Source organism: Tetranychus urticae, chromosome 3 (genome assembly GCF_039701765.1).
Source record: "Tetranychus urticae isolate SD_2017Ah chromosome 3, NJAU_TeUrti_SD_1.0, whole genome shotgun sequence".
Classification (NCBI taxonomy): Eukaryota; Metazoa; Arthropoda; class Arachnida; order Trombidiformes; family Tetranychidae; genus Tetranychus; species Tetranychus urticae.
This window is the reverse complement of record NC_142960.1, coordinates 18,918,531-18,932,220: the sequence shown is the minus strand read 5'-3', so window position 1 is coordinate 18,932,220 and position 13,690 is coordinate 18,918,531. Positions and strand designations below refer to the sequence as shown.

General features: G+C 31.3%; 1 protein-coding gene across 4 annotated transcripts in view; it reads right to left on the bottom strand.

Moving 5' to 3' along the window:
* The window catches only part of LOC107362958 (uncharacterized), a 101,770-nt gene that overhangs the window by 70,143 nt on the left and 17,937 nt on the right, over window positions 1-13,690 (bottom strand). For all 4 annotated transcript variants that reach the window (XM_015930104.2, XM_089269593.1, XM_089269588.1 and 1 more), the window contains exon 2: window positions 6,997-7,278. The gene's annotated coding sequence lies outside the window, so the exon portion shown is untranslated. The remainder of the gene's footprint in view (window positions 1-6,996; window positions 7,279-13,690) is intronic.

Sequence of the window (13,690 nt, the reverse complement as noted above, 5' to 3'; positions counted from 1 at the left end):
ATGTTATATTACCTTGTGAAATGTATTTTTATTTATCTCTATTTTAGGCTCAACTTTAAAAGGCAAAGGAGACTTGAAACTTAAACTTAAACTTTCCAGACCCTATAACCGTGGAATCACTGGGAGTGCAAAAGAAGAAATAATATCAAAATTTATATTATGGATAAAAAAGTATGTTGAGAAGAGTTCCAAAAAAATGTGTTTTCTCCAAATTCTTTAAAGTACATGCGGTACACCAAGAGTATTCAGTAGCATTTTCAAAGGCTAAACCTGGGCGTGATTTTCATTCAGCCAACAACATTCTTCAACTCAATTGGCTTAAAATATACTTCATTTTTTGCTTCTTCTGATAACAATTTTCTTGATAATATTCCGAGTTTTTTTTTCCTTCTTTTCTTTCCTTCTCTTCAAACCTCTATAAATATAATAATAGTTAACATTTTTCACTTCTTCACCATATTATATTAGATATTTTTTATTTATTATTATCATTAGAACTTTTTTTTGTTATCAAAAATTCCTTTTCCCTTTCATTTCGATTTGATTTGATTTTTCAATTCTGATGCCTTTTCCTTTTGATATTAATGTTCAATAACGAAATCCAAGGTGTTTATGAGTTTTCTATTTTTTCGAGTTTTTTTCTTTTCGAAGAAATTTGATAAGATAAAATTTCGAAAGGTTGGACTTATTGTTCACGATTCTTCTGGGCTTTTTTTTCTTGAAGAGCATTTCAAGGGTGAAATTTGATTTGATCATGTGTCAGGAAAAGGTTGATTCATATGCTCATGATGATTGGGGATGAGAGGAAAAAGGTGAAGAGAAAATTGTTTTCAGAATAAATTTCGAGTTGGACTATGAAAATTGAAGGATAAACTCCTATAACTTGATGAGCAAATTTGTATCAAGAGTGGGTTTGCGGTTCCGGTCTCATTACAATGGTGAAATTTGAGAGGCAAAAAAGTAGAGGAAAAAATTCATCCCAAGAAGAGAAGAAAATTTTCTCTTGGAATAAATGAATGGCAAAGAGAAACTGTTAAGATTCTGATCTCACATGATGATGATGAAGACACGAGAAAAGTGTACATTCAAGACTGCTTTTCTTGGCAGATATAAATTGATTTTCAATCATCTTTACCCAAGAATCTCTTGAGACGTAAAAAGATGAAGAAGATGAGGAAAAGGAGAAAATGATGAAAAGACGAAAGACGAATGTAGACACATGTTTATCTTGGTCATTATCATCATTTAGTCTTGGAATTAGAAAATTATTTTTTATTCCATGTTCCCTCACCGAGCATGGTCAACTTGGTGAGGATGAGAAGAATGAAGAAAATGAAAATTTTCTTCCAATTTCTTTTCTTTATATTCTGATTTTCCAATGACAGTTTTGGCAGATCAGTTCATTAAAATGATGAACTTTTCATTTTAAAATCTTCTTTTATCACCAATTTATTCAGTAAATGATATCTTTGGAAGTTTAAGGTTTACCTTTTTTTCAGTTAAACTTTTGGCAAATCCATTTTATTGGAAATTAAATTCACTTGAAACTTTCATCTTGCATCACACTTTCATGTCTTTTCACTTTACTTCTACCAACATCATGATCATCATCATCCTTAAAGATATTTTGTAATATTGAAACCTTTGTTAACCTTAAGAAGCTTGGAAAAAAAGGCTGAAGAGGAAAAGAAACTCATGATAATGATGATAATCTGATAATAAAAAGAAGAGAAACTTTGGAGAGGAAAGAAAAAGTTTGCTTTCAGTGAAAAGTAAACAAGGTAAAACTGAATTGACTGTGAATTTAGTCTTTAAATTCAATTCTCAGCCAGAGAAATGGAAGAAATAAAAGGAATTATAAACACAATTACAGGGAAAAAGAGTAAAGAAAAGAGCAAAATAGGATTTCAAAATTAAATTCAATTCGAGTTGAGTCAAGAGTACCATTAAAATCAACATCAAAACTGGCGAAGAAGCAAAGAACGAAAATTCAAATCTTTTCAAAACTGTTGCTCTTTACCAAACCATCGAACTAAAACTCAACGAATTTTCCAAACAAAACTCAAACATCAAAATGCTAAAACGAATAATCATGGAAACGAAAAATTCTGCTGACAATTTCTGCTCCTCTCCAACTGATGATCGAACTAAAATCCAACGAAAATCTCATTTTCCAAATAAAATTGAAAGGAGAAATGAAAAAGTTTCCAAGTGAAAAGTTGAAATTGGAACAATCGTGAAAACGAAAAATTGTGATGACGATTCCTTTTCCTTTTCCCATAAAGATGTATATCTATAAATCATTTGCCATATTATCTTTCATATCATCATCTCTTTGCTCCTCATCATCATCATTATCATCATGATAACTCGATATGTTTTATTCGCTTTCAGAATAGTAAATAACTTTTCACAGTAAAGCATGAAGAAGAAGGCAAAAAAAACAAGAAGGCAAAGCAGCAAGCAACACTGGATAAATAAATATTATTTCATAATATAGATGAACATGATGAAGATGAAGATGAGTTGGAAATTTGGAACAAGCCTTACAATGTCAACATAATTTTAAAAGCCAGTGGGGTTACAGTTAGTTGACAAATATTATCATACATTAGACTCGACAAGTGGACTTTACACAGGCCATAAAGAGTCATCTTCATCTTTTTTAATATATCATAATATATTACATTATATATGATAATAATAGTAATGATGCCGATGATAATAAGCAGTATAATGATGATAGTAATAACGTTAATACTATTTTACCAAATTGAATCCATAAAAGTTATGCTTGGACTCTTTTTAAAATTATTATTATCGTTTAACTCCCAGTTATTTTACTCACTATTATTAGTTTAATTTCATTCCTTTTTTCCGAGTTTCTTTTTTTCTTCTTCTCTTTTTTGGACAAAAAATTCTCTTCTTTTTCGCCTTTTTTCAGTCATTTTACTTCGCTTTTTTTTCTCTCATTTCAGGGGCTATTTTCTGCTGATGATGATGATGATTGTTATTGTAATGATTACTTGCTGGAAACTGTTATCAATGGTCATTATTTATCCGTAAAATTGTTTTCATTTAAACTTTTTTTTTCTTTTCTTTTTTCGATTTTTTAGTTTTTTTGTTTTTCCTTTTCTATTCTTTTCTTACTTTTCTGCATTTTTGACCGACATTTGAATTTCCGTTGCGCTTTTAATGGATTTTATTCTAATTTTTTTTGGGTTATTAATGATAGTCAGTTGAACATGAACATGTTACATGAATGTTGATTCCTTCCGGAACTTTTTTTTCTGTTCCTCTTTTCTTGCTACTTCAGACTACTTGGTTAGAGGAAAGATTATCTAATTGGATAAGAATTCATCTGAAAATGGCGATAAATTGTATGGTTATGGGATGGTTGGATATTCAATTGAAGCAGAAACTGCTTTTCGTTCTCATGTAAATGGCTGGTTAGTTGGATTAACATGATACTCTTGGTAAGATTGATGTTCTTTTATTTAGCCTCGCCAAAGATTTACTCTGTTATCATTTCATTAAGTGTTTATGCCTAAAATTAGCATCATTTTTTGTTTGCTTTACAAGGCTGATACAATCTTGTCTACATCTACAGATATCTGTTGCATTGTATTCAGAGATTTTATCAAGTGGTCAACATCACCTGGTTGCATTATTAATGTAACAAAAAATGGATCAAAACCTTCAGATTCAACGAAAGACGATGAATAAGAAGGGAAGGGAGGAATGAACGAAAAGTGAGTCCTTGAGAAAATGCAAAAAATTGAGTTCTCTGCGTTGCAACAGTATCGTTGTTTAGGCAGAGCAAGACTAACATCTAGTGCAGAGGTAGAGTCTGTTTCGGTCAAAGTTAGACTGACTTGTGACTCCAAGTTTAGCTTATAATTTCGGGTCATTTCGCAAGAAATAAATTGATCGCTTCAGGGTTAACTGATGACAATTTAAATTTTGCGACGAAAAGAAAATCAAGTTTTCGAGAAAATTGAAACATTTTGTGTTCTTCGTGTTGAAGCCATTTACGGTGGGAAATCGTCGATGCAGAGCAAGACTGATTTCTTGACCTGAGACATGAGTCTATTGCGGTTGAAGTTTGACTGGCTTATGGGCCTTTAGATGACACCATTAGATTATTTTGCATTATTATTTCAACAAGAAATGATGAAAATTTTTGAGTCGATGACAATATTGGCGGCTTTTGATTTAATATTGAAAAGTTAAAGTCTACTTAAATGACATTTAAAAGAGACATTTATTAATAGCAATAGTTGGAAAGGTGAGAGTCTTTTTTTATGTTGATGATGACAAGTTATTTTTTTACACGTTAAAGTGGCAAAGGGTCGAGGAAAAGGTCATCATGACAGGTTAGTGTTGACAGGGAACGCTTGTTTTCTGCCTACGAAGGATGAAAAGGAAAATAAGAACGACATTATGCATTACATATTGTCATCATCTTATGATGAAGAGAGAGTAAGTTAGTGTGTCTGGAAGAGTGTGAAAGAGAGGAAAGGCAATAAAAAAGGAGGTTACTTGGACATAAAATGAATGATTGATTGTTAACATTTTTTTTATCTTCTTCCTCTTCGCCTTGTAAAACTAACATTTGAATGGCTTAAAGTCAACGAGAAGTTAACATTCAATGGATTCAATGAAAGGTCTACTTTTGTTGATCAAAAATGAATCTGAAAATGTTTTCTTACTTTTTTCTCTACCTTATTCTGGTTCAATTTTTCCTTCATTAAACTTCATTCTCTTCAGATTTTTTCTCTCTCTCTCTTTCATCAGATTCTCTTTCATTTCAAACATCAACCTTATGGTTAATATCACGTTTACCATGGTTCCTATTGTTGTGTTTATCATCATTTTCAATAACAACCTTTGAGTTCTTTTTTTCTTCTTCTTCATAATCAGTTTTTTACTTTTTTCTCTCTCTTTCTTCTTCTTCCTGATCAAACAGAGAGGATGAAAAATTCTGGTGAAAAATGATGATAATGTTGATAATGGTGATGATGATGGTAAAGAAATATGGTTTCAATAACACACAACAAAGAGGAGAGGAAAATGGAATAACCTTTGATGGAATAGAGAAATAAAAACCTTAAAAATACCCTGCGGCTGTTGAACATTTTACTTCTTTTTTACATTGTTATTGAGCTGAAAAGCCACAAAAAAACTAAATCAAACCAATGTAAAGAAGTTAAAGAAACATCCAAATGAGAGTTCATTAAAAATGCACTTGATTCATGGGTAAAAAACATGGACAAATACCAAATGAGGAAGCAACCAATTGAAATATTGAACTTGATTAAACATTTAAAACTTTTCAAAATGAAATGTTCATCAAGATCAAAGCAACATTAGCCTACTTGGCTATCAAATCTCAACTTTGAATCATGTAACAATATAATGCAACAAAGCACGATGTCAAACTTTGAGTCAGACTGATAAACTTCTAGTCAAAATTCATAGAAAATACTCAATCGAAAATTGAGATAACTTTTTAAATAATCGATTGAAAAAATTAGAGAATCGAAAAATCGGTAAATTCATTGACAGTTATCGAGATTGACAAAAAAATGGAATTATTTAGCGTCAAAATGAAAGAAAGTACAAAAATCAAAATTTCTTGATTCATCGAAATTGAACAAACATTTCAGAAGGAAAAAACTCAAATCTCAAATAAAAATGGAAATAGATTTCAATCACAAATAAGCTGTTGAGTGCTCATCATGAACAGTCAATTTTTTCATAGCTCAAAGTAGCAACAATAGTCTATGGATTAAAGCATTTGATCCTTCACAGTCAAAGCTAGTCACTTAATTTCAACATTTTACTTCATGTTCGAAGAGTTAATTTGTTCGAACAATGAGACAAACAGGCAATTCTTGGCACTATTATACAAGCGCTATTTAAAACACAGAGTTAGGTGAAAATACTGAAAACTTTTGTAACATTTCGATTTATGGACAACAAAAGGTTACACTGTTTCATTGACTTGAAGATTAATCCATGGTCAAGATCAACTGACAGTCTGACCTAATTAAGATGTTCCAATAAACTTTTCCGTTCTCTCTTCTTCTTCCTCATCGTCATGATGGCAAAATCCATTCAAGTCCCTCTCCATCCCCTGTTTATCACCTAACCTCACTCATTACAGTGACACTTTCTCCTCCCATCATCATCATCATCATCATTTTACACCTTATAAACCATGGAGCCATCATGTCCACAAAACCATCATTTAAACTGTCCAGCTGACCATCAGCAAGACTAGCAGAAAAGGGCTAAAAAAAGTAAATATCAATAATTTACAGTTGCGATTACATTTCAATTTGAAAGCAATTTTTTTGCCTTCATCATCTTCCTGTAAACCTTTTCATCTTTTCAACCAACTCAATTCAACTCTAGTAAAACCTATTAAATACAATTTTCAAATCCATTTTCACTCAACTTTAACGTTTACAAAGTGCAACATTACTTTTGTATTATAAGTACATGTATAACCAAAGTAAAGTTTTGTATAGAAAATTCAGTTGCCTGTGAACATACATCATGAAGAATCATGTTTATTCCAAGTTATAGGTTCACATTGAAACTCGAAAAAAAAGTATAAACTGAAGAAGAAGAAGAAAGAAGGAGAAGAAAAGGTCATATATTTATATAAATATTCTTGATATAACTTCAATTCTATTCAGTTGAGAGACTATTCAGCCAATCAAAATTTCATCTCAATTATTCTGTTCGCTATATTTCAATTTGTATTCTCTCTCATTCGCCAGTAAATATATGTACTTAACAATCTTCTTCATCTTCCGTTTATCATCAGTTTCCTTGAAAACTTTTAACATAATACAAACAAGAGGTGATGCCAAGAGTAACCAATTTAATAATGATAACCCAAGAAAAAAGCATATCAATGACATTAGATGTAAACCTTTTGCTTTTTAATACAAGGTTTGCTTTGAATTTCAATTTTCTGCTTACCTTTGGTTCAATTATTGGGTCCAGATTTTCATGTAACTTTTCGTTGTTAGTTTTCGTCTTTTCCCTTCGATTCGCTTTTTTATCCTGTTTGGACCAATGAACATTGGAATCAGCTTTTGAAGCAACTTTTTTTTCTCTTCGTTTTTTTGTTTCTTGCTTCTTCTTCTCTTTTCTTGGTTCACAATCAATTCACCATTTTTGGAAACATAATCAACATTGTACAACTCTAATTGGTTATGCTTTTATCGTTTCAAGATTTATCAGCAACAATAAATTGTAAGCCTGAAAGAACGGGAGAGAAAGAAGAAGAAAAGTGAAAAAAAGATAAAGAAGAGAAGACAATGAAGATTTCAAGAAAATGATTTTGTCATGAACGATCAATATTACAGGGAAAAATAAGATGGTGATGATGATGAGAAAAGATTCATTAGAATCATTGCCTTTTCATATGCTTTTCTTTTTTCCCTTGCAAACATGTTCACCATCTTCATCATCATCATCATGTTTTTTGTCTCAATTACTAATTTCATCAATCTCAAGCTTCAATGAAAACATTAGCTAATCGAATAAGAAATGTTTTTCCAATGAACGAAAAAAAAAGGAGAAGAGCGAAGATTCTTTTCATTTTCTCATCATTGTAATATCATTTGAAACATTTTTTCTAGTTTTAATGATGATAATGTTGGCCAATTTAGGAAACTCGAGCTCTGAACTTTTCTCGAGGACTTTTCAGGGAAATTGCAGTTGACGCTCTTTACTCGACATTTGACTTGATAATGATAATCTTTGTTTAGGATTTCATGAAATCTATTGAAATTGATTCATTGATTTCCTTTTATTTGCTTTTGTTTTCCTTTTTTTTATTTTGCCTGCTTTCTTCAATTGTTTCACTCATTTTCTGATTATTATTTCAATTCAATGAGAACTGAGTTTGATTGATTAAAAAAAACGACTTTTGTCATGAGAAAAAAAGGAATAGAGAAGAACAAAAATGAAACTATTTTATTTGAGTTGACAGTAAATTTTGAAATGAATTGTTTTCACCAGTTGGTTTTACCGTCAATTGTTGTTAACATTGATTTTAATCGGTAAAAAAAAGTGTGACATTCTGATTGGTTTTGTATTATTTTCCCTGTTTCCGAACTCGCAATTTATTCAATTTGAAGAGAAAAACAAAAGTTCTCAAGTAAATGAGTCGTTTTGTACTTCAACTTTAATCTCATTTACAAATATCAATTTCGTTTCCTTTAAATGTCAACTTGAAATTTAATCATTTCGACTGTTCAATCAATCAGATAATTTCCGTTTTCCTTACAATGTAAGAAAATATCAACAATTCAAGATTCAATACAATAATCGATATTTAATAGCAATTCAAGATGAAATTCAAACTTAGGTTAGATCAGGTTAGATTAGATTAATCTCCGTTTGATGAATTATCTTTCACTTCACTTGCTCAGAACCAAACCATTTGAATAATTGTTTTGCATCAAATATTTAGTGCAAATTTAGTCAAGGGATTGTTGACTAATTTAGCTTTAAACGTTTTATCATTTCCATAGATTGATCGATGAATCAAGTGAAATGGCAAAATTCAAGCTTTCAATTAAATTTTGTCCTTGTTAATGAACGATGAGTTAAAAATAAAACATTAAACTTGCATTAGAAGCTTGTGATTCATTGAGTTTGAAAACAGTTCAATGATTGTCAAGCTCATAACGCTTCTGTGTCGCCCTCTTTTGACACAATTAGATCAACGATTATCTCTATTTTTGGTGTCACCAGATGTTATCAAGTCCAAGTTGACTCGACTGGAGTTGCTTCACATCAGGTCATTTGGATTATTGATAAAAATTTGTACTTTGAAATTTTCCATAGACTTACATGTTAATTTTTCACCATGAGATATAAATCTTGGTGATAACATTTGATGACAAAATTGTGTAAAAAATTATCAAAAACGATACTGAATCGACATTTTGATTCTGAATGATTCAACCTGAAACTTGCGAATATTGAAATCTAAGAGCTGATGAAACTCGAGATGAATAAAGTTGAAGAAAACAAATTGAAATAAAGAAACAATTATTCAATTAAAAGATCAACTGTTTGCTATCAATGAATTTGATCGATACAAAAGAAGAAAAAAAACTGAATTTTTCTTGATTGTCTTGTTGTTCCTTCAGATTATTGAACGGTATATTTAATGAAATATGAGAAACCATCGGTCAATTTCATTTGCAGCATCTTTTTCCCTTCATCATCATATTTATCCCTTAACTTTTCCCCAAACTTTATCCTTCAAAATTATCTATTGATCATCATAGAGCTGCTTAATTTATTTATTTTTTTTCAATGTAACACTCAAAAAGCTGAGAAATATTTTTTGCTTTCTTGTTCTCTCTGACTCTTAATTCTATTTATCCTCTGTTGATGATGATGAGGAAGAAGATGATGAAGATGATGAAGATGGCGATGCTTAAACGTTGAATACAATGTACAATTTCAAGTTTACTTTTCTCTCTTTTTTTTGTTTCCTTCTCAACCAACCAAGAAGATGATTTATGCCATTCATTTATAAACTAAAGTCAGACCAGAGGGAACTTTCAATATCAAAATAAGATCAAAATCAGTGAAAGGTAAGCAATCAAGTTAAACAATAACCGTAATAATAGAAAATAATAATCTCATGAAATGTGAGATTAGACCTTTTACCATTTTTGCTTGCCCATCAAGTTTCACTATAAATTCATTATAAAATACCAAATTGAACATCTTTGAACAGCCAACAAATCTGGCGCAATTTTTATATCAAATAACAGAGTCTCGATAAATAATGGCTGGTGACACCTAACAGTCGGTTGGTCATTAATTCATAAAATTTGGGTCTTTTTGCTCCTCTCTTTTTTTTGGTCAACACAAAAGTAACCAAAAGAGACCAGAATAAATAAGCAATGAAGAGCCAAAAAAAGAGAGAAAAGGAAAAGAGAATAAAAAAAAGGAAATTTTGATGAAAAGGTAAAGATGAGGCGAGCAAATAAAAAGCTCAAAATTTGTGATTCTGTTCATAAAGCATAAATGCAATTAACATTTTCATGATTAAAGAGGAAATGAAAGGCGGGTTTGATTTTGGAAAAGTTCAGGCAAGAAAAAAGAGAGAAAAAAAGTTCTTAATATTGGTTGAATGTTTAAGAAATGATTGTAATTTTGGGTGAAATTGAATTGCATGTGAATCATGTTGAGCATGACGATAACTATGCATTCAATCAAGACGAATTGTTAACGCAAATAAACGCAAATATTATGAAAAAGGTTGATGAATAAAGTGGATAAAGAAGAAGAAGAAATGGAGAAAAAAAAGTTTGCACCAAATTCAATTGTTTTGCTTCCATTATTTTGTACCAACTCTGACAATTCAACAAATGATTATGATGATGATTATGATGATTGTAAATTGTATTCAAAGTCTCGACGTGAAAAGCGCTCTCAAGCAAAAAACAATTAACTTTTTGTTTGAATATAAAAAAAAGTCAATTGCACAAATGTGAATAAAGTTGAATTAAAAAGTTGAGTAAAGAAAAAAAAATTCATTGAAATGAGCGATTCCTGTGATTATATAATGATGTTGATGAAAGTCATGTTTTACCTTTGATTGATAACAAATGATTAAAGAGTTTTGGTTTCAACAAGAAAAGGTTGACTTTACGAGTTTGAGTTTCATTTGAAAGTATAAATTAATGGTTAATTGTTGTTGATTACAAGGTGAAGAAAAGCATTTTGAATGGAAAATGATACAAAATTGTTGCAAAATTGAACAGAAAAATGCAATTATCAGAGAGGAAAATGATTCTCATGAAGAAGGCATGATTAGAGCAAGGTTAGGGTCAAACCTTTACTAAATGATCAACATCATTTTCATCATCAACTCTTGATAACTCAATTTGCCTTTTCATATTTTACCTCATTTTTTGCCCCATTTTGTTTCGTTAAACATTGAACAAGTTTTTAGCTTCTTTTTTCTTGCCTTCTTCTCGTGAAAGGTCGCCAGCTTGGTGTTTGCTAATATCAAGATGAAGACTATTAAAGGAGCTGTAGTTCCGGAGGAGGTTAACCCTCCCTCTATTCAATTCATCTTCATCATCCAACTGTAGCTTGTTGCTAAAACAAATGCCCAGCAGTCAAATTGGTTGCAAGACCAGGCAAAGATGAACAAGAGAGGAATTTCACGGTTTCTCATCTTTTGCACTTGGCCTCTGCTGGGCCAAAGAGGCACCCTTAAATCAACTACTTATTGCACACATTTAGCCATCACCATAATCATACTCATAATACTCATCAGACTCACATCATACCCATCACTCTGAACTACTTGTTTTAAGGAAAGAGTCACGACAAAAGTGGACCGAGGGCTGGGCTGACCAGCCAAGTGTCTTTAGCTTTTGTTTTCATCTTCAACTTATCTTCATCCTAATCATCCTAATCAACCTCATGTTCATCATTTAATTTTTCTTCTTCTTCTTTTTCATTTTTCTCTCTTCTTCTTGCCACTTCTGTTGACCTTACAGGTTTTAACCTGCAAGAGGCCGTCAACAGGTTAACATGATGATGATAAAGATGATCTTGATTAACATTGAAACATGTCTCGAGTATTATGTATTTATTATCACCTTCATCTTTCTCATTACATTTTTGCCTCTTCTTTTTCATCTTCTTCTTTCCATTCAATTCAAAATGTTCACAACCACTAAGAACACACACACCAAGAACTTTAAAGATAATTAAGTAACAAGCATAACTATTATTATCATCACCAACAACACACACATCATCATCAGCACCATCATTATGAACAACAACAGAAGAAGAAGAAGAAGAAGAAGAAAAGAGTAAAGAAAAGCTTCTCAAGAAAAAATAATCATTTCTCTTCATCATTCATTATTTGCGATTTAACAATTATCAAAGGTTAATATAATGTAACAACCCAAAAGCAACATCAATAATATCATCATTAATAAGCGAAACAAAATGAAGCCAAAAAAAGGGTTAATATTGATGAAAACATCTCTGGTTTTGATTGCAACAATTTAAATTAACCAAAGAGAGAGAGAGAAGTGAAGAGTTGAATAAAAGCCAAACCAAGCCTTTCCACAAGCAAATTATCATTACAACTTAACCATTCCCTTGGCTATTAACCTTTTCCAATCATAATTACCATTAAATTGTAACCAAAAAAGCATCAAACCAATTGATTTTCAATTTTACTTCAACCGTCATTTACATGTAAAAAGGTGTGAATAAGCATAACCAAAGTTGAAACTCGTTTAGGGTTTCATTGTTGATCAAGCCTCTGCACTTAGTTTTTGCCTTTTGCAAATTAACACAACAACTTGAATCTGCTTCTTGTTGATCAGCATAAACGCATTTACATAATTTTATGCAACCTGCATTTACGCCTTTAAACCCACCCACATTTGGTAGGATAAGGAGGAGTTGATAAAAGTGGGAGTTTTGAATGTTGATGTAAATGCCATTTTCATCCCTTTTCATTTCGATGGCAAATGAGCAAAAATGAAAAAGATAACTTTTTAAATTCAAAGCAGCTAATAGGGAAACTCCTTTTTTAAACTCACGCACATTTTACTCTTTCCTTTTTTCCTTGGCCCTGCTTCATCTTCATCACGAAGACATACTCACAAGGCAACTTGATCATCATTATTTTTCATCCTTTTCATCCTTTACAATTTTTTCCCTTTTTTTACCAATCTTTCTCTTCTCGTCTTTGCTAAGTTCAATTTAGAGAAGCAAAAAATTTATCATTCTTTCTTCTTCCTCATCCTTCATCTTTTCATTCCTCCTATCATTTTCTCTCTCCTTGACAGCATTACTCTTTCATCCTTTTTTTCCACTCTCTTCACATCATCATCATTCTCAAGCCACCAATCATCAAATTTGATGAAACTGTATTGGTTAAAAGTTAAATTTTAAATTTTACTTCCTTTGGTTTCAAAATTGCGCATAAAGTGATTTGGACAAAAAAAGAAACGCAATGAGATCTTCAGCAGGATCAAATCAATTTTAACCATTACTTGTATCAACCGTGCAATCATTTTACATTTACTCGCTGAAATAATGCAAAATAACCCAATAATGTAAACTTTCCACTAATAAGGCAAGAAATTAACTTTTGATTGCCCTTTTCTCGACTATTAAACTGCTGCTAAAGTAAACCACACTGAAGGCACGATAAAAAGTGATTTATTATGCAGTAAGGTCAACCCATTACGGTGGCAATGAAGAAATTGTAAGGCATCAAGTCTGATGAGTGAAACATATTTTTAAAAACACTTCATAATTCCGATTTGAATCCACATTCTTCCAAACCCAACGGTATAAACATAGAAATCAAAATAGAGGTAAAATTCTGGGACCGTCACAAGACAGACTACAGCGAAAGCATTTGCCAGGAATGTTTTCATTAATCAGAACGAAAGTTAGAGGTTCGGAGGGGAACAGTAAAATTTAGGAAATGAAAATGCTGAACAATTAAACATTAATGAAGATATAATAAAGAAAATTACGTTTTATCTAGAGAAGCAATGATGATTCAGTTCGACCAGTTCGAAGTTGTCACTAAAGACGGACGGTATGGATCGGTTGTTTGGATTTGATAAAAAAGTACCAACTATTTCTTCGA